The sequence below is a fragment of the Dermacentor albipictus genome, chromosome 8 (assembly GCF_038994185.2).
Source record: "Dermacentor albipictus isolate Rhodes 1998 colony chromosome 8, USDA_Dalb.pri_finalv2, whole genome shotgun sequence".
NCBI lineage: Eukaryota > Metazoa > Arthropoda > Arachnida > Ixodida > Ixodidae > Dermacentor > Dermacentor albipictus.
The window spans coordinates 38,712,940-38,731,742 of record NC_091828.1 but is presented as its reverse complement, the minus strand read 5'-3'; the positions used below and the strand labels follow the sequence as shown (position 1 = coordinate 38,731,742).

At 44.2% G+C, this 18,803-nt stretch overlaps 1 long non-coding RNA gene across 1 annotated transcript in view; it reads right to left on the bottom strand.

Annotated features, from left to right (window-relative positions):
- LOC135916369 (uncharacterized) overlaps positions 1-18,803 on the bottom strand; it is a 98,909-nt gene that overhangs the window by 31,591 nt on the left and 48,515 nt on the right. The window lies entirely within an intron of this gene.

Below are 18,803 nucleotides of genomic sequence, written 5' to 3'. Positions count from 1 at the left end.
TTTAGAGTATCCACGCCACCTTGCCCTGCTGTGTGTCTTGCTTACGCTGTGAAGCGTCATTTCGTGACAATATTCATGCAAATTTACTTGCGAATAAGTCATGTCAAAAAGCCGAACAGCGCTATCTTGTCCTTGCCAAAAGTGAGCTACTGAAATCGTATATTTAACTGCGTTGAGAAATAAAAAAAAAATCAATATTGAATTGAATATAAAGTAGGAATTTTTCTTGATTATTGGTATTTTAACGAACTTTCGTTATTACTACACGTATCGAAATAAATACTGGAGGTTTGCCTTTCCGCAGTTTCCCTATGACAACGTCCGAAAAGAGCGTGAATATGGCACAAACCAACAAAGAAATTGAAATGAAGTGCGTTTTTTTTTGTATATTTGTGACTACTTTCAACGAGATGCACCGTTCTATTGGCTGGCACATAAAATCTGATAGAGAGGAATGGTTCGGAAGCTCAATGCCAATGTGGGAACATTTGAAATCGAAGCTTTCTTCGCCAACCCTCCGGAACTTTCTTGACCGTGGCTGCTGGCTGGATGCTACTGTTGGTGCCGTACTTCATGGCTCCAATGTGGTCAGCACTGCGCCCTTTACTACTCTAATAGTTGGAGAAGCTCCTGGCCCTGGTTTTTATGGAATTACTCATTAGAGAATCAATTATGTAAACTGCAGTAGCTACACGGCCTCAGGAGCACAATTTCTTCATTGAAGCAAACTGTTCTAGCACTTTCTGTGCCTCATTTCCTAATGAATAGGCCACAGTGCCACGTGTACTGCTATCGCGCCAACGTCAATTTCCTCTTTGAGATGAACGCCGCTTGCTGAGGTTGATTACTTCCATGCTATGGCACACACTCAAAACAAGGGACTGACCAGGAAGGGGATGGTAACTTTAAGATGAAGTAAAAGAAATTATGAAATGCAGCACAATAGAGTGGTTGTCACTTGCCTAGCAAAAAGTGCGCCACATTGCTTTACGCCAAAGATGCAGCAACGACGTGAGTGAATTTACAGCGTTTCGTTAACCATTCCCCAAAATCTTCGCTCACGTGGATAGAAAATGTGCTTTCTATCTGCAAACTGTTTTCGCATGACATTTGCATGACGGCGTTTCGAAGAAAGCTAAGGCCAAATGCAGTATGCCTGTCTACTTAAATTTACGACCACGTTGAATAGACACAATTGCTTTATATAATGTTGAGCCTGTCCCTACAGCGTGTATAATAATCAACTCGCAATTTTGGCACGTAAATACCCAGAATTCACATTTTTGTATGTTATGCAGGCTGCATGCCATTTTAGTGGGCAGGAATTCAAATTTATTTCAGAACGTTCTAGTAACATATTTGTGTGAGCCTGGTGCTGTCATTTACATTGAAAGTAATGAACAAAATAGCGCAGTGTCCCCCATGTTCACGATATATACGAAGGAGTGCATATGTCGTTGCATGCGAACGCGGTAGAGCACATGACAGCTATCGAATGTTTGCAGCCATATGGATGCCACAGTGCGGAACATAAGCCTGGTCTTAATAATAAATCAAAGCGCCCTGCAATACCACATGCTTTGAAAGCGCACGAATATGTTGAAACAATACTGTGGGGCTTCCGTCCCGCAGGAAGACACGCACAAAGGTCGACACCATGAAAGACGATGAAGCGAGTTGGCTTCACGCTCTCTTTCTGGCCCGACATTAATGAGATAGCATCTATTTTTCCAGCATCCGTCTTCAAACTACGTTACATATTTTTCTGGTGGAAGTGCAAAGCACATTCCACCGCTTCCAGATCAAACTCCGTCCACAAGCCCAGTAAGAAATGTAGCTGAGCTGACTACTGTTCAAGTACGGACAAGCCGTCGACTTCAAAGAATACCCCCTCTGCACGAGCCTCTCCCGAACCATGTCAGAAGGATGAGTACATCAGTTCCCTCTTCCTACATGGCACCCATTGAGGTCGTCCTAAAGCAGCTGCGAATCCCTGAATCCTTCCATGGGAACGCCTTCGATGATGCTGAAGACTGCATTGATTGCTGTGATCGTGTCGGCGAATTCAACGGCTAAACTCCGGAGCGCAAACTACGCAACGCCTACTTTGCCGTTGATGACTATGCGCGGACATAGTTTGAGTACGTGAGGCAATCCTTTTGACATGGGACGAATTCCGACGGCAGCTGATCAGCTCATATGCAAGCCTCGATCGCAAGGAGCGAGCTGAATCTGCAATTCAGGAGACAGTACAGCGCCCGAAGAAAAGCGTCGCATTGTTGGTGGAAGATATGCGCCAATTTTTCCGACGCGCGGATCTTTTCATGCCGGTAGAAAAGAGGTTAGAGAACTTGATGTGTGGGGTGAAGCAAGTGTTACCGGTGGCCTGATACGCAACCCACCAAAGACTGTTGTAGAGATCCTCGTGTAAGGCACATCTATGGAAAACGCACTGCAGCAGTGAACAAGGTAATATAATCGCGACGCGTCTACCGTATCGCGCGACCCTCTCGCTGCAGGCTTTGACGGTACCCACGCTTTGTGGGAGGTCATCAGGCTTGTTGTTCGAGAAGAGCTTGAAAAGCTTCAGGTGGCTACAGCTTCGGTGCCACAACTTTCTCTGGCTGAGGTCGTCCGTGAGGAGATCAGGCAGGCTGTCATAGTCCTAGAGCTAAGCTAGACACCACTTCTGTAGGTGCAGCCACGACAGCCTCACGTGTCCTATGCGGGAGCTTCACGAATATATTTTTCCGCGACTTTGGAAGGTGTGAGCGTCGTCACGGACTTTGATGGTGTGCGCACCGTTGAACAAGGCACTGGTGACTTCAGGCCACGCTTCACGCCATTCACAGCTGATGAATGACCACCCCGCAAGAGTGACGTCTGGCGCACTGCAGACCGGAGGCCCTTGTATTTTCATTGCTCTGAAGCCGATCACCTTTACAGGCCATGTCCTTAAGGCCAGCAGGGCACCATGGATTTTCACCTAATGCACCCTGTCCGCGCAATGCCGAACGTCCCCTGGACATCGAAACCCGCGTACGTCAGGACTTCGCTTGCTGCACGATTCCGTGACACCCGGTCACCGTTATTCCCCCGAAACAGGTCGTCCAACCCACTGTTCACGCCGAGCAAAAGCAGGCGTCGCTCATCTAGCCTTGGTACTCTGGAAAACCCGGCTAGAAAGCTTGGAGTCCAGTGGCCTGCGGACATGAGGTCACTGATGTTGTGAAAGAAGAAGTTCCTCCGCTACGACGACCATGATCTGATGAAATTCAGATGCAGAGAAAACAGTGTAGTTTGGTGTCGTTATCTTGCAAAGTACCGATTACCACAGATGACCACAAAGTCACAGCTCTAATCGACAGGGGTGTGGACACGTCTGCTATCAGCCAGAATCCCCCGCGTATACTGAACAATGTTTCGACACAATGGGCGGTAACTCCGATCTGTAGAGCAGCGGGCCACCTCATACCTTCAGTGGGCCCGTGTACGGCATGAGTCAGCATTCGGGGCTTCAAGTACATTGGCGACTTCGTCATTCTTCCGCAGTATTCAAAGAATCTTTTACTCGGCATTCATTTCCTTCATGCAAGTGGTGTTATCATTGACCTGCAAGAGTCCAGAGTCAGTTTCACTACTACGCAAGCCATAGCAAAAAGGAAACGACCGTGAAATCGGCCATCGCGTAGCCCACGATCACATCATGCTGCCACGCAAGAGCAGCGCGCTTGTTGTTCGATTCGACACAGAGGGCGACGTCGAAGGCCTTGCTGAGGCAAACATTCCCGTGCTCCTTGAACGCAACACTTTCATAACCAAATTTCTTCTGCATGTGTGAAATAAATGTTCAGTTGTTTTCATAACAAACGTTAGAAGCGAGTATCGGCATTGATCGCGAGGAACGACAATTGAATTTATTAGCGAAATTACTGATGTTACTGACATTGGCATAATGAAAATCTTATCATTTCAGCAATTGAAATTGCGCACCCTAAAAGAATGCGAAAAGAGCAGCCTAACCCTGCTCAGCAAGACCATCAGAAATGCCCACTACTGTGCCTCGTGAAAAAAATTTTCTGATATTTCTTCAACGTCATCCAAAGTACGCCTTGGCAGCAGCGAGGGCAGCGAAAGTTCGTCCCTCACACGACTGTTTTCGTTTATTGCAATTGTCGGCGCGCTTGCAAAATCGACGCATCTACACGTGGTCTACTGGCTGAAACGCCATGCATTGCTGACTGTACCACACGTATCGAGAAGCAAATCGACGCCTAGACACGTGCCGGGCCACGAACGCTGCCTGACGAAGCAAGTACACTACCGACGCAGGGCTCCGCCATGGGGGAACCTTCCTATAAAACCTGCTGCATCGGAGCCCTGCATCTCACTTGGCAGCAGCGAGGGTAGCGAAAGTTCGTTCCTCACACGCCTGTTTTCCTTTAAGGCAGGTTAGCAATCGTTTTCTTACTACACAAGTGTCATTCAAATTGCTGCCTCTCTGCTGCCAAAGTGATAATTTGGTGTTGTGAATATTAGCCAATTAGCAATGTTTCGAGAAGGGATGAGAAAAGAAATGCTTGAATTCAAATCTGCAATTGAGAGAGAACTACAGAAGGAAATAAGAGACCTAAAAACAGTGTGAGCTTCTTGAATGAGGAAGTCGAAAAATTAAAGGGAGAAAGCGTTGATCTGGCGAGGGGCAACAAGTCTCTAAGGAGCAATAATGAAAAGTAAACAACTGAGTGCGAAGCTTTGAGGAAACAAATGTCTCAACAGAATCAGAGGATCACTGCCTCTGAACATTATTCTCGAAAATGTAACGTTGAAATTAAGGGAACACCCAAACTTGCTGATGAGTAGCTTCCTAGTACCCTTCATGAGATCTGCACACTGTTAAATGTTCCCATCTCGAAAGATGATGTTGAAAAGCGTCACCGTGTACCTGCACAAAATGCCACTTCAAACTCGAACATAGTAGTCCAATTCAAAAGCCGCTCCAAACACGATAGGGTGCTTCAAAAAGCAAACGCGCATTTCGATAAAGGAACTTGGCCACTCCTCTAAGACGCCTGTGTTCACCAATGAACACTTATGCCCACTTTTAAAGCAACTTCTCGACCTGGCAACACCTAAAAAGAAAACAGCAAACTGGAAGTTCGTGTGAACGACTGATGGGCGTATTCTTGCACGGAAAGATGAAAACTCGTGTGTTCTGCCCATTCGTGAAGCATGTGACATTGAAAAGATTGCTTAGAATCGCTGTGCGCTGTTGTGGTGCATCTTTTCTTTCGCCATGGCGATATCATCTTTCGACGTCAATAATGCTGTGGCGAGTCGCTTTCGCGACAATCTGTGCTGCTTTCATCTAAACGCTCGTTCAGCACGACACAAGGAAGACGAACTATCTGCTTCTCTTAACACCTTTTCTTTTACTTTTGACATTATAATGATTATGGAGACTTGGTATACTCTAGAAGACCAGGTTTACAGGTGAGATAGTTATAACACTTGCTTCCTCAACCGTACGAGTAAAAAAGGTGGTGCCCTTGCCGTTTTAGTAAAGAACGACATAGACTCTCAGATAGTACCAGAATTTTCTTTTATTAATTCTGACATTGAATGCTTAACTCTAACGGCACGAAATTACGTTTACTCTGTCATATGCAGCCCATCTGATTCATCTGTAAATAATTTCACCAGTGTTCTTGAAAAATTATTCAATTACGCAAACGGCAACAACTTACGACAAATTCTTGGTGGCAACATTACCATCGACATACTAGAGTCTTCTCCCCTCGTAACTGAGTTTGTGGCTACGGTTGTGTCAAATGGTTACAAAATAGTAACAGATACCCCCACACGTATCATACCAAATTCGGCAACTTTAATTGATGTTTTTATTACCGACATAAACAAAGGTAACGTGGAGTAAGGTGTATTGTGTTGCGATAGGAGCGACCATCTAGCACTTTATTATATTACGGACAGTTCTACCAAAAAGCCCACGGTGTTACCGACTAGAAAAGTTCAGGAAATCACGCCTCTTACCTTAGCTGCTTTTAGCACGTCTTTCCCAAAAAGATTGCAGCACAGTTTACTTTTCATTAACTGCAGATTCAGCCTACGAGACATTCATAGCTATCCTTAACCAAATTTATCTGAAGCATTTTAAAGAAATGGTTGTAAAAGAATGCCGTAAAAATCGAAAACCATGGATAAATCATGAATGTTTGAAAATGATCAAAAAGAAAACGAGACTCTTTAGAAGGTTTTTAAAAACTAGAGACAGATGAGACCTTTAAACATTTAAATAATTCAGCAACAAAGTAAATGCGTTTATTAGGAAAGAAAAAAAGAAATTATTTAAGTCAACAATTCGATCCAGACTTCTGCAGTGGGTGCGCAAACATCTGGAGGAAGCTTAATAGGTTACTTCACAGAACCGCTATTTCCTCAGGAATTACGGAAACAGAAATAGGTGGCCGCATTGTTAAAGATCTAGAGCTTGCAAAACAATTTAACCACTTTCTCATAAACGTTGTACAGCCAACGCAACAATTACAACCAACGGTAACTCGTGCAGAGACTACAGAAACGAACAGCATTTTTTTCGGACCAACCGACGATCAAGAAATAGCCTCAACGTTCTCTACGGTAGAGAACACCATCGCGCGTGACATAGACGGTTTTCAGATATCTCCGATCAAGCATGTAATCCATATTAGAGCTCCTGCGCTCACTCACATTTATAACCTGTCTTTATCGACAGGCTGTTTTCCAAAACAAATGCAAACGTCTGTTGTCACTGTGCTACATATAAAAGGATACAAAAATGACCTTGCGAACTACCGACCCATTTCTATATTAGCAATGTCTTCAAAAGACTTTGAAAAAATTATTTTTAAAAGAGTCATGAACTTTTGCATCAAATTTCACATAATAACAAAATCAAAATACGGTTTCATGAAGGGCAGGTCGACTGAGGCTGCTTTACTAGCCCAAAAAGAAATAATTCTAAAATATTTTGAAGATAAGAAACCCTGCATTGCAATCTTCGTAGATTTCTCCAGGGCCTTTGATTGTCTCTGTCATTACACTTTAATTAAAAAACTAGAAATGTATGGTATTCGTGGCATCCCAATTTCACTCTTGAAATCATACCTTAAGTGCCTATCGCAATGTGTAAAATTTGACAATTACTGGTCTTCTCTTCAGCCGATAATCACTGGGGTACCACAAGGTAGCATTTTAGGGCCGCTGCTTTTTAACTTATACGTCAACGATATTTTAAAAATTAGTCATAATCCTAATTATATAATGTATGCCGAGGACACTAGCGTGTTCTTCACTGGTAACGATATGGGTGCATTGGATGCGCTTATCAACACTACATTAGAGAGCCTATATGCATAGAGTGAGCAAAATTCATTAGTCATTAACGCATCAAAAACAAAAGCAGTTATTTTTATCTCGCGGATGCAGATTACTTCTCCACCCGATGCCTTACGCTTAGGTAGTGCGACGATTGAAATTGTAGAGACGGTAAAGTTTTAGGAGTGTTTTTTATTGCATAATATAATGGGAACCCCAAATTATTAAGCTAATAACTAATATTTTCACATGTGTAGGTATACTTGCACGACTGCGTTCCTTGCTTCCAGTTTCCGTTAAGATAACACTCTATAACAGCTTGTTCTTATGGCATGTCAGTTATTGTTTTTTGGTATGGGGAAGTACAACAGCCATGAACATTAATACACTGTACAAACTAGAGGAAAAAGCGATTAGGTCCACTGCTAATGTTGACTATTGTACACACACGGGTGAATTATTTAAGTGGTTTAACATTATCCCAATTCATCAGCTTTACGAGTATTACCTAGCAATACGATACTAAAAATCCTTGCTCAATAGCAATCGCGCTTTTTTGGATATTTTTCTACTAGAACGATACACTATCCCATACCCTAGTCGTCACCAACAACACTGCATCATTCCATTGTGCAGAACACATTTTGGCCGACAAATGCTTAAACAAATAGATTAAAAAAAGGATAATAATTGAAGAATGTGGCACACGTGTTATTAGGGAAGCCTTTTTATTATGAAATCAACGCAATATTACTTATCACAAACTTAACTTTGAGTGTATCTTGGAATTTGTCTTCATGCATTGTACTGTGTAATTTAAGCGTAAAGGTATCTTTGTATTTATATTTCCAGTTCATTATGAATATATGTGTATTACGACTTGTAAAATACTAACCCCGTCTTGCTATGAACGAATTTCGTTTCTCTGTCCTCAAGCATTCCATGTATCAGGCAAGCTCGGGTTCGCCTCAAGTGACTGATGTCACTTTTATCCCGAGCCTGCCTCATCGTTGAGATGAAAAACTGATTTGATTTGATTTGACTCACATTCACCACGAAGCACCGCATTGATATGGACGAGTCAGCACGCCTTGTTCTCCAACATCCTTACAGGGTTCTCGAGTGGAAAGCAAAGCGCTCAAGCAGGAAGTGAAAGAGATGCTCAAAGATGACGTCAGCCAGCCGTCCACAGAGACCGAAGGCCAGCACCCCAAGGACAGCACACCACGCTTTTGTGTAGATTACAAAAAGGTGAACCGTGTAAGCAAACGGCGACGTTTATCCATTGACATGCGTCGATGACGCATTAGTGTAGAACATGCTAAGCTTCTTTCTTCGTTTGGTCTTAAATCCGGGTATGCACAAACCGAAATTGATGAGTAGGATCATGAAAAAAGAGCGTTTGTGACACCTGACGGGCCTTATCAGTTCAAAGTTCACGCCTTCGGTCTTTGTTCCGCACTTGCCAACTTTCAGCGGATGATGGATACCGTCCTGAATGGACTTGATGGACTTGACGTCCTTGATGGCAAACATGCCTCGTATATTTGAATGACGTCGTCGTTATCTCGAGCACGTTCGACGAACACCTCGCACGATGCAAGAGCATCCTTACGCTCAAGTTGTTCATGTGGTGCGCATGAAGCCACATTATGCGCATACGTGAACGTTGCACCTTAGGAGCTCCATTTATTGCGGTCAGCTACGCTGAAAGAACTTCTTGACGCGACCGAAATGGTCGCTTTTCCCATGACGGGCTATTCAACCAATGATGTGGGGCTTCCGCACTTCATGAAGACGCACGCGAAGTTCGTCACCTTGAAAGACGATGAAGCGCGTTGGCAGCGTCCTCGCTTTATGGCCCGCCATTAAAGAGACAACGTCCATTTTTCCAGCCTCCGTCTTCAACCTACGATATGCGCAGATGGGAGGGTAATTTATTTGTAGAAATACGCGTATTGCGAGCTACATGTATTTGACCCTAAGCTGACACTACAAAGTGTGGTATTTTATTAAAATGGTTTCTAAATTGTCATCCTTATGAAGAATGGAAGTGCATAACACTTTAAAACTTGTTAATATTCAGTTCTAGTTGTGCCAAATTGCTGGTCAAAGATATCCTAGAACATTATCTTCACTAATTGATCTCTTTTAAGCAAATTTCTCAAAGTAATTAAAACAACCACAAGTGTACTTTGTTGGGAAAAGAGGGAGGACTTGGAAGGTGAATTGCCGGAACATAAATAGTACGCGAATTAGTTACTTTGAAAGTGAACGAAAGTCATTAGTGCTCGCTCTAAATAATGCCAAGATTAGCCACTGTGTTCTTTCGATAATAGGATTTGAAAGTTTGCCCGTTACTGATGTTGTCAGGCTTCGTTAACGACGTTGAAGATATTCATTATCGATACAGGGCTTTGAGGTTTGGCGACTCAACAAGATTCCGCGCACTGGGCTTAGCAAGACGAAATCAAACCAATGTAATTAGTGTGGACTTCTCGTATTGCTGAAAAGTGAGTGCTGCGCGTCCTTGCGAATACAAAAAGTCGGACTAATGTCATCAGCGCATTCATTGCGGAGGATTAAGCAAATCATTGCAGGAAGTTCTTTCTTTATTTAAAATTGGTAATGTACTCATTTCGTTTGATTTTGATAATGTTTGCACAGCTTGCGAGTGTCTAAGGCAGCTTATTAAACAAGAAATCGCTCGTTAGCAGACACGTGTTCTCAAAACTTAAAAACGTCTTTCGCATTTTGACGTTAATATTTTCTTCATTCAACGCTTCGGTTATTAGAAGCCTGCCCTGGGGGCCGAAAACATGATGCCGGCTCAAACGCCGGAGAGAGGTTCTTCTCAAATTTATCGCATCCGTTTCTGTCGGCTGCAAGCCCCGGGGATGGGGAACCACTCAAGATACTGTTATGCAGCTTTAATCTGGCCATCCCTGCTTCCCATGTACTACTATCAGTGTACTTAGGGGGTAAAAGTTAACTTCAACACCTCCGATTGCCATTACCAGCTGTACACTATATCATGTGCTGTTCTTTTCGCGTACCTTAATCGCATCTGCTACAATCACGGAAGCGACAAACGCTAGCTGCCAATCCCATATACATATTGCTGCCGAACATACTTTCGATTTCTCGGTTACTCGGCCGAATTTAAGCAGCGCGCAAGTGGGACTTGCAGCCCACTGCCGATAAGCGGTGCAGTGGGTGCACTGGAAAGCAATGTGCAGTATCAGCAACAAATCGGGACAGGGAAACGACTGCATTTATAGCTGCCGAATGTATAATTGGAAAACCTCACAAAGTTCACTGAGGCTTGGCAGAATCGATCCCATATCTCTAGGGGTTCCTGAGCGATAGCAGCCGTCACTTTAGCAGGGTTCGCCACAAATTCACTGGCTATGTGCCGCCTTTCTGCGAATGTCCTTCACTCCGTCGCATTAGTGAACTGCGCCATGAACGCACTGCGCATGTGCCACTCTTATGCGCCAACGTGTAGCTTTGGGGCATGGAAAAATATTTCCTAAAAGTAACGCACGTCGCTGCATTCAATGCATCACGGCAACCTGCTCAGAACAATGCTCTCTCGAATTGTTTTCAAAACCTTCCTCTAATACGCTGCATGTACATTACCCAATTTCTTTAACACAGCTTATAGGCTCAGCTTCATGGGACTTGTTCTCAGAATAGAACTGGTGTTAGAGCTAGCTTAAGAATTTCAGCACTAGCTGGAGGTCATTCGTCATGAGAATTTTGGTGTCGACACAATAGGGAGGCGAAAGCATCTTAATTTTTCTAGAACACACATTTCTGGCACAGCCTGCTTTCTTTTCTGTGTCGTGAAGTTTGCACGGCGCACAAAACAGGCGACATTCAGCACAGCTTTGATAACAATTCAGGCTGCAGTGCTTGTGACATGTGTGTCAACACAGGTCGCCAAGAAGGCGATGAAGCCCAATTAAGGAAATATATATATATATATATATATATATATATATATATATATATATATATATATATATATATATATATATCTTTAATTATATTTAGCGTCCAGTCCAACGGGCGCTGCCTACGGGATGCGGAATCGCACCAATGCTCTTAGTAAATACTATTGCTCGGAGGAAGTTCCAAAGACCCTCTTGATTTCGCAAAACAGAATATGGCTGTCTCTAAAAGCAGCAAGTTGTGCAAATTCTCTTGAGGAGTCTTGACTCCAAGCTAATATGCCACCTTATTTTTTTTTCCGAACAGAGTTTATTAAGTATAGTTCATCACAGAAAGCGCAATTCGGTTAGTTCAGGTAAAAATCAGCATACCATGGTTGTCAGTTTAAAAGGATTCAATCGTTCTATATCGAGCTACCCATCGTGATCAGCTAAATACATCTATCGTGGACAAACCAAGGAAATTCATAGGCACGTAAGGTTCACGAAATAGGCAGCAGAAACTCCCGAAACGCGCTGCTGAGGCGTGCCAACCGAGATGCGTGCGCCTCTTTTGTGGTCAAAGCGAGCACATAGTGGACGTTATTTCTGCTATTATCATTCTTGAATGAGAGTAGTGGTTTATGAGATCCGTCACGTAAAAAATTCCGGTATCGCAGTCTTCCGATTCGCCTGTGAGCGAAAGTTTTCGTATACATATATACGTGTGTGCATACGACTGAGCAGCTTATGCATTCTCCTCGGCTCGGCATGCGAAGGAGCGCAAGATGGAGGTGCCCCATGTCTAGTCGCCTTTCCGGTGAGAGAAGCGACCAGTTTCCACCATTATCTTACCCATCTACGTTGTAAGCGCTCTCAAAGACGGCCGAGACGCCTTATACCTAGCCGGGTTCCCGGCCGACTTTTTCCCGAATTTTCTTTTTCTTGAACCATTTAGAAACCGTTCTGTGTTGAGTTACCCATCGCGGAAAATTAAGTTATCTCTCGCGGACAAATCAAGGAAATTCTTAGGCACGTAGGGCCCTCTGGGCTATACTTGTCGGCGATAAGGTAGCCTCGCCGCCTGTGGGATTGTTTGACTGAGCTATATTGAATGCTCGGTTGCCATAGTCGGATGAGCGAATCCCGTTATAAGAGGCTCTTTTCTTTTTTCCACGATGGTGAGCTTGTAATTCACCTAGTCCAGTGCACAATATCTGCAGGTTTGGAGTGACGCCTGTCACCGGCAAAACATTCGGAGAGCGAGTGGCGCTATACTAATCCAGGTGAGTGAGTGAGTGAGTGAGTGAGTGAGTGAGTGAGTGAGTGAGTGAGTGAGTGAGTGAGTGAGTGAGTGAGTGAGTGAGTGAGTGAGTGAGTGAGTGAGTGAGTGAGTGAGTGAGTGAGTGAGTGACGAAACTTTGTTGTGAACGCCTGCAGAACGGTTAGCCTTCCCCTGTTAGGTAGGCGTTACCGTGACGCGGCCATGACGTCTTCGCGGCGTGTGGCACCTCTACTTCGGCCGCTGCCGCACTATTCCCTATGGTCGACCGCGCCTGCCCCTCTTTTGGGGTGGCAGCCTCCCTCCGGTTTCGCTCGGTCGTTGCCTTTCGAGGGCCGCCGAGATCTGCTATACGGCCTGGGCTTGGACATCTTGGTCATAGCATCTCGTTGCTGCCTCGAGCCGCGGCGGGATCGTTGTTATTGTTGCAGCTTCATGCGGATTCTTAGCACAGTCCCAAAGTATGTGAGCTGCAGTGGCTCTTTCCTTTCGGCACACACAACAAAGATCACTTTCATAAACACTTGGACACACGTACCTCACCAGTACCGGGGTGAATAACGACCCCGTTTGAAGTTGTCGGTATAAAACCGCTTCCTTACGGGTCAAGCCCGGATGAGGTGGCGGCATAGTCCTTCGCTCTAGTCGGTATCATTTCACAATTTCATTGTAGGAAGTCCTTTTGTCCTTGGTTTCCCACCACCACGACGGGTCGGCTGTAGTAGCAGCGGCACGGTTGGTTAGTCCTCGCGCCGCCGCGTTCGCCGTCTCGTTGTGGTTAGTGTTGCCGCTATCCGACACATCACTGCCCATGTGGGCCGGAAACCACTTTATCACCACACACGGTCTTTCACTCGCGAGATCGACCACACGCAACACACGCGCGGCTTCACCCCACACCCTTGCTCTGGCGTAATTTTTCACTGCCGTCTTAGAATCACAGAGCACAGTCGTGCACTCGGGGTCGGCGATGGCCAAAGCAATGGCCACCTCCGCGGCTTGATGCGCCCCTCGAGTCCGCACACTCCCCGCTGTTCTCGTTGCACCATTCGATGCCCCAACGACTGCAGCGGCGAATACCTTTCTGTCATGTGGATACTCTGCCGCGTCCACAAACACGGCACCCCTGCCTTTGGTACAACCAGGTAATCCAGGTAATCCAGGTACAACCAAATTAGGAAGGCCCACTAAGCTTCACCAAGACTGTCCCTCACCAGAACAGGAATTGGCCTCCCTGGTGCAGTATTCGGCCACCTCCTCCCACGTGGCTCACTGAATTGTCCAATGGGCCTCATTTCCCAGCAGCTGCGGAGCACCAGACCAAGGCGGCGGTCAGACTTGGAACGCAGCCGAGGGTGTTTAGAATCTCTGAATCCGGACAGGCCGCCATTGGAAACTGACCCTTGCGGCGTTTAACACCCGAACCCTCTCGAGCGAGGTTAGCTTAGCAGGACTCTTTGAGGAACTATCAGACATTGTTTGCGATATTATTGGCCTTAGTGAGATTAGAAGGACAGGTGAGGTTTATATATTGCTAAATAACGGACATGTCCTCTACTGTAGAGGTCTCCCAGATAAGAAGCAATACAGGATAGGATTTTTAATCCATAAGGCCTTAGCTGGCAATATTGACAAATTCTACAGCATTATTGAGAGGGTAGCTGTTGTCGTAATCAAACCTAATAAGAGGTATAGAATAAAGGTAGTACACGCCTACGCTCAAACATCCAATCACGAGGATGAGGAAGTAGACCAGTTTTGTGAAGATGTTGCACAAGCGATAAGTAAAGTCCAAACTCAGTGTACTGTAGTAATAGGCGACTTCAACGCAAATGTGGGGAAAAAGCAGGCTGGTGAACGAGCAATTGGTAACTACGGGTTCGATGCTAGGAAGGCTAGAGGAGAGATACTGGTAGAATTCGCAGAAAGGAATAAACTTCGAATAATGAACACCTTTTCTAGGAAGCGTAGCAACCGAAAGTGGACCTGGTAAAGTCCTAATGGGGAAACAAGACATGAAATTTATTTCATACTCTCCGCAGATCCCAGCATATTGCACGATGTAGTAGTGATAGGTACGGTAATGTGCAATGATCATAGGTTAGTGAGGGCTAGGATTCACACCAGTTTGACGAGAGAAAGAGCAAAATTGGTCAAGAAGAAACGGGTCAAGCTAGAGGAAGGAAGGGTAAAAGCAGACAAATTAAAGCTGGTACTTGCAAACAAATATGCAGCCTTAGAACAGAGAGATGATGAAGACATAGAGCTAATGAATGAAACAATAGGTTAGCTTCAGAGGCAGCGATTGAAGTGGTAGGCAAGGCACCTAGGCAACCAGTAGGCATGCTCTCCCATTTAACAAAGGGCTCAATAAACGACAAAACATGAAAGTGTCAAGCTCAAGAGATAAGATAGAATTCGCGGAACTGCCAGAACTGATCAACAAGGAGAAAATAAGTGATCTTCGAAACTATAACGCGCGAAAGACTGAAGCAGCCGGAAAAAAAATGTACGCTGCCTGAAATCAGTGAAAAAGAAACTTGGAATAGGACAAACCAAGATGTATGCACTAAAGAATAAGCAGGGTAATATCATCAGCAATCTCTAAGATATAGCAAAAGCAGCGGAAGAAATGGCGCAAGAAAAGCAGCGGAAGACCCAGAGGCGTCAGGATACCTCAATTGGAAACAGTAATGAACAGGATACAGAAACTCCTCCTAATATTAGCGATGAGGTCAGTAAGGTCTTTCAAGACATGAAACGAGGAATAGCGGCAGGAGAAAATAGAAAACAGTCGATTTAATCAAGCATGCAGGAGACATAATGCGTGGAAAAGTGGCGGCTCTTTTAGGAAGTGTCTATCCACTGCAAGGGTTCCAGAAAACTGTAAGAATGCAAACATTATACTAATCCGTAAGAAGGGAGATGCCAGGGAATTGAAATATTATAGGCCAATTAGTTTACTCCCAGTATCATATAAAATATTTACTAAAAATATCTCCAATGGAATGAGGGCAACACTGGACTTTAGTCAACCAAGAGAGCAAGCTGGCTTCAGGAACAGTTACTCTACAATGAATCAATCCATGTCAATAATCAGGTTATCGACATATCCGCAGAGTACAATAAGCCTCTCTATATGACTTTCAAAAATTACGAAAAGGCATTTGATTCAGTGGAGGTACCAGCAATCATAGAGTAATTAAGTAATCTAGGAGTACAGAACGCTTACGTAAGTACCTTGCAAATATCTACAGAGTTTCTACAGCTACCTTAAATGTACACAAGCAGGAAGATACCTATAAAGAAAGGTACAGAAATGGAGACACAATCTCTCCAATGCTGCTCACTGCGTGCTTGAAATAAATATTCAAGCTATTAAACTGGGAAGGCTTAGGAGTAAAGATCGTGGGCGAATATTTCAGCAACCTTCAGTTTGCCGATGACATTGTTCTATTCAGCAACAATGCAGATGAGTTAGAAAAAATGATTGAGGACATTCACAGAGAGAGATTAGGAGTGGGATTGAAGAATAATATGCAGAAGACAAGGATATTGATAAATAACCGTGCAAAAGAACAAGAGCTTAGGATAGCCAGTCGGCCTCTAGAGTCTGTGAAGGAGTAGGCTTACCTAGGTCAAATAATAAGAGGGAACCCTGATCGTCAGAAGGAACTTCACAGGAGAATAAAAATTGGTTGGATCGCATACGGCAGACATTGCCAGCTCCTGACTGGAATATTACCATTATCATTGAAAAGGAAAGTGTACAATCAGTGCATTTTACCACTGCTGACATATCGGGCAGAGACGGAGACTGACAAAGAAGCTTGAGAACTAGTTGAAGACCCTGAAAAGAACGATGGAACGAAGATTGCTAGGCATAAGGTTAGGAGACAGAAAGAGAGTGATTTGGATCAGAGAGCAAATGGGTATAGACAATATTCCAATTGACATCAAGAGAAAAAATGGAGCTGCGCAGGTCATGTAATGCGCAGGGTAGGTAATCGTTGGACCATTAGGGTTAAAGGATGGGTACGAAGAGGAGGGAACTGTGATCGAGCATGACAGAAGACTAGGTGGAGCGATGAAATTAGGAAATTCGCGGGCGCTAATTGGAATCGGTTGGCGCCGGACAGGGGTAATTAGAGATCGCAGGTCCTTCGTCCTGCAGTGGACATTAAGCCGGCTCATGATGGTAATGATGATGATAATGCCTTGCAAATATTTAGTGCAGGGCAGGTGTTCCAGTAGCAGAAGTAAACATTAGCCCCGCTTAAGTCCAGTCCACCTGACAGCAACAAAAAAAATCTACTGGCGCTACTTAGAGATATTTACCGATAACTTATACTACAACTTTCATGGGGTTTTGGGTAAACAAAATCATGTATAAAGCAGATTGAGGTTTTCGTAACTTGAACACCAATGATTATGACAAGATTTCAAGAGAAGATATCTCTAAACCGAAGCTAATGCTCAGCTTTCTGGTTAACAGGCGTGTCTTCGTCATCCTACGATTCGATTTCGCTTTGGTAAATGTTATCAAATGAATATTTCGAAATGTAATTAATTTATTTTCAAAAATTGTTCGAACTAAAGAAATGTAACGTAGAGCAGCAGTGATTTGGACTTGCGTTTTCGTGTTCCAGAGAGCATCATTATGAGTGAGAAAGGTCACTATATTTACAATAAACTGCAAGCAGGCAAAATAAACTAAAAGCCTCAATATAATCCTCAATGAACAGGTCTCACCGGCTCGATTTATACGAAAACTAAGGATGCGTCGGCCGCGTAATGTGCATTTGCCAGAGCGCTTATATCACCCGCCTACGTTCTGACAGACATCATAAATAGGTGCATGAAACTTAGTGTTCACATTTTTGACATATTCTTTTGTACTGAAGCGGATTGAATGGAAATGATGTGCTGCAGGTTACAATAACTGTGCCGCACAGTTGATGTCCGGTCAGAAACAACCGTGCGCTTCGTATTCTTGAAAATGACATAAAAGCCCAACGCGAATAATTTTCTCAGTACAGTTGTGTAGGAATTTTTCCGCCCACCATAGCATGAACTGTGTTCTATGTTTAGCGAAATGATCAGATTATGCCTGGCAAGAAATGAAAGTACGTACGAAAAATTTTTGTTTTAAGATTGGAAATCCTCACATAAAGACAAGTTACCGTCCAAGACTGCGCTGAAAGCACTCGTTTCTAGGCTTTGCATACTGTGCTAGAAAACCTGCGAATCACTAACGTAAAGTGGCGCCTTGGACGGATGAGTTTTGTAAGTACCTCTAAGGAACAAACGCAAGAACTCATTCGCGGCGCTTGTGTGGAGCAAGTTAGAAGTGTGGAAATGCCAGAAACTGCTTAAAACGCGTTTTGGACCACCGAGCGCAAGATGCACATAATTACTTGCCTATGCTGCTGGTAATTGAACGAGTAACCGGTGCCTGGCCGAAACTGATGCGTAGGCCCAAGTGAATAGCAATGGGAAGGCGTGAACTCGATCACAGCGAGAGCCGAGGTCATTATCGGCTGAAGAGAGGACACGTTATCCTCTCCAATTCGCAAGCGCAGCGTCCCCTTCAACGGACACATAATCTCCCTGCCATGGTCCCTAAATGAAATCGGCTCTCGGCGCTTAAGGACGAGCTTTCAGACGATTGATCGAGAAGGCAGTTTGGGGAGCAGAGCGCCTGCCAGTTCGCAGAGGGGTTACGTGCGCTTACTTTGACTGGTCTTTGAATTTGTATTTGCATCGTTTCTATCACAGGTAATATGGGGTGCAACCGGAGCGGACAATCCCTATGGAAGGCGATAGTAAATTGTATATCTTGAGCAATAGTTCTGACGCTGCTGGCTTCAGAAACAGCACGTTAGGCTTCTCGATTAAACCGATGTAACGTTTGCAATTGGCGAATAATTAACCCTGGAAAATTTACCAATAGAAGGAAACAGTGACGACGATAGCTCTCTGTTTAAAACAGCGTCGTGCAAATTCTATGGCATGCGTTTCAAGTAATTGAAAATATTTCATCAGCTTTCAACATTCCTGAGGCGTGGCCACATTCCCGAGTTCAAAATGAAATATTCATTTATTCCTTTAGGGGGATATGCGGGATTTTGCGTGTAAGAACTAGCAAGAAGGTATGGAATGAGCTGAAAAGGTATAATTGACTTCACGGTAAGTGTGTTATTGTGCGACTA